The sequence below is a fragment of the Aquarana catesbeiana genome, linkage group LG08 (assembly GCF_042186555.1).
Source record: "Aquarana catesbeiana isolate 2022-GZ linkage group LG08, ASM4218655v1, whole genome shotgun sequence".
NCBI lineage: Eukaryota > Metazoa > Chordata > Amphibia > Anura > Ranidae > Aquarana > Aquarana catesbeiana.
The window spans coordinates 95,620,146-95,623,422 of record NC_133331.1 but is presented as its reverse complement, the minus strand read 5'-3'; the positions used below and the strand labels follow the sequence as shown (position 1 = coordinate 95,623,422).

General features: G+C 32.6%; 1 protein-coding gene across 1 annotated transcript in view; it reads left to right on the top strand.

Annotated features, from left to right (window-relative positions):
- Positions 1–3,005: 3,005 nt before the first annotated feature.
- The window catches only part of LBX1 (ladybird homeobox 1), a 2,670-nt gene continuing 2,398 nt past the window's right edge, over positions 3,006–3,277 (top strand). Inside the window, exon 1 of the mRNA XM_073595158.1 lies at positions 3,006–3,277. This exon is cut by the window's right edge and continues 782 nt beyond it. The gene's annotated coding sequence lies outside the window, so the exon portion shown is untranslated.

The following is a 3,277-nucleotide window of genomic DNA, read 5'->3' as shown; positions in this document are numbered from 1 at the left end:
TACCTATATATGTAACTGTATACACCAATCCTATATATTATTTATAGTCATATGTAAATTATATATGTCGTTACTGTTGTGCCCATATTGAATTTGCAAGCCACTCAGAGTATACAATATATGGTATTTATTTGAATGCCCGTTTAATTCATACCATGTGAATTACCTCTCTTATGTATTCCTCCAAACACCCAGTGCAGAGTCTCCATCTTCTGTGCCTGACAACACCTGTGTAAGTAATTAAAGATAAGAGGCACACATTAATTATGGCCTGCCCAGGGGACTTCAGGAGGAGCAGGTCAATGACTTGCTGGTCTCCGATTCAATGCTGCCTGCCCACTATAGTTCAAAGTTTTCTTGTTTGTTTTTTTCATGCTTTATCCATATATTGCTAAAGAGGAAAGAAGAATTCGTATTGGATGGAGGGAGGCACGTGACTAGAAGGCATTGCACTGATATACAGTCAATAATATATGTGATAAATACAAAGCAGTGCAGTCTAAATACCCAACACTTTACCCTTGTGTTCTAGTGTCGGTCTCTCTCTTTTTCTTTCTTTCTTTCTCTCTCCCTTTCTTCATTTCTCTTTCTCTCTCTCTTTCTTTCTCTCCCCTATTATCTTTCTTTCTTTCCTCCTCTCTCTCTTTCTCTACCCTATTTTCTTTCTTTCTTTCTTTCTTTCTTTCTTTCTTTCTTTCTTTCTTTCTTTCTTTCTTTCTTTCTTTCTTTCTTTCTTTCTTTCTTTCTTTCTTTCTTTCTCCTATTTTCTTTATTTTATTTTCTTTTTCTCTTTCTTTAGTCCCCTATAGTATCTTTCTATATAATGCACTCCCATTCTCTTTTCATTTATATTAACATGATTCAATAATACATAACAACAGCGATACCTAGCCCATAGCAACCAATGAAAATTCAGCTTTTGGGGGATTTAACAAAATGCTGAATTATAATTGGCTGTTGTAGGTCATTACACACTGCTACACCATCACTCGGCTCTTTTTGTTGACAAAATAAGTTTCACGAAAAGGAAATGAATGGAAAAAGATAAGTTTACAGAATAGCCAGAAGCTGGCAAAGGTACACTCCATGCAGGACTGTTCTTCATGAGACATGATGAAGCTTGATGTACACAATATAATTTTAAATTCTGAATACATTGAATACATAAATACACACTGCTAGTTCATACAGTACAATAGATATTTAAAAACAATGCAACATTCAGTAATAAATATAATTCTACGTGATATTGCGTAATGGTTCCTCCAGAAGAACAAAATACGAGAATAAAGAAAGGTTTGGATAAATAAATAATTGCGGAGCTTGGCAATCCAGCTCGGTAGCTGCTGTAGACTGTGAGGATGATGCCCCTATAAATCATTCATTAATGATTTTATAAACTGTAAAAAAAAATGTAGATTTCGAAATTCTTATATGAAGGTGATACAGTACAGTAGTATCTGCCCACAATGCAATAATAACGTGGTTAAGAAAACTCAGAGAGGACATGAAATAGGGAAGGTTCCTTTAAGAGATGGAGCTAGTTACCTTTATGGGCATTTCATGCTCTTAAATATTAGAGGCGGAGAAAACTAAAATACAGATGAGATTAAAGAGAGAGAATAAATAGATAGATAGATAGATAGATAGATAGATAGATAGATAGATAGACATACTGTATATGTGTGTGTATATATATATATATATATATATATATATATATATATATATATATATATATAGAATAATAGTAACAAACAGGCTTGCAGACTTGCAGCAGTAAGCAATGAGAGTATCAGTCACTTAGAAAGTGGCTTTGGTTGATTCCTGGGTCCCTTTGGCCCTTTCATTAAACTGATAAAGCATCAGCTGAGTCCAATGTTTATTTCCTCCTCTCCTGATAAAGCCATACTTCAAGCACAAGCTGTTTATCCATCCTCTGTAAGATGCCGGCCTGGCTTGCTGGCTCTATTCTGCATCCCGAGCCTATGCTTTACAAGATATACGAGATCTTTAATGATATGTCATATTTTCAGGCAGATGAGAAGCTATTTTGTGGCCCCTGGAAGAGAGACTAGATTCAGAGTCTCCAGGAGAGCATCCCTGGGATTATATACCATCCTGTCCCCTATCTGTCCCCCTGTTCTTCTGTCCCATGACAGTGACACCAAAAAAGATAATTGTATTAGATTTCATCGAGATCATCAGAATGGTAGCATCTGGCTTTACGAAAGTATCAAAAAAAATATACAGATGTACCACCTACATTCTACATGGTTGTACCCATCTATAAAATAAATTAAAGGGATTTTTTTTTAAGTGCATACTATTGAAATAATAGTAGTTATACCAGCGGTGTATTAATAGTATAATAATAGTACAATAGTAAAAGTAGTAAGAAAAAAATAATAATTGTAAGAAAATAACACTATACACAGCACAGTAGGAATATATTATATATTCCTGTCATCTACTGTGCTGTGTATATTGTTATTTTCTGTATTTGTTTTTAATTATAGAATATATATATATATATATATATATATATATATATATATATATATATATATATATATATATATATATATATATATATGCATTTTTAAATAAAAAAATAGATACACAAATATATATGCAAACATATAAATATATAGTTCCTACTATTATCTTCCCTCTAATGCACATCAAGGGGAAAGAGAGATAATAGTAATATATTTTAAGCCCTCACAGAGTGTCTGTCATTTAATTAATGAGCAAGTTCAATGTCTACATCACACACACTATATATATATATATATATATATATATATATATATATATATATATATATATATTTAATATCGCAACCAGTCATCAATTGAAGGTTGCCCACACTGAAAAATGGTACAAAATCCCATCTACAAGTAAATAACGAACTAGGATGCTTTGAATATAAAAATAGCTTAAAAGCAACAAAAAAACACAATACATACACTCAGGTTGTTATCTTACCTGTAATCCTCAATTATTTCCGTTCCTGTTTTAGCGATTCAAACATCATCTCTCTATTACTATGATCAAGGGGGGAAAATAATAAGAAAAAACAAACAAAAACAAAGGGAATTGCTATTTTTTTTTAGTTTAGCATTCGTATCTTGCATTATCCTGATTCAATAAAGGCTGGGTGTTGTGTGTGTATAATGTAATTTAAAAATATATATGGCCAAACAAATGATAGGGGGGAGAAAGTGACAAGTGCATTAGGCATTATAATTCAACTGGGCTCCACCTACCAGCC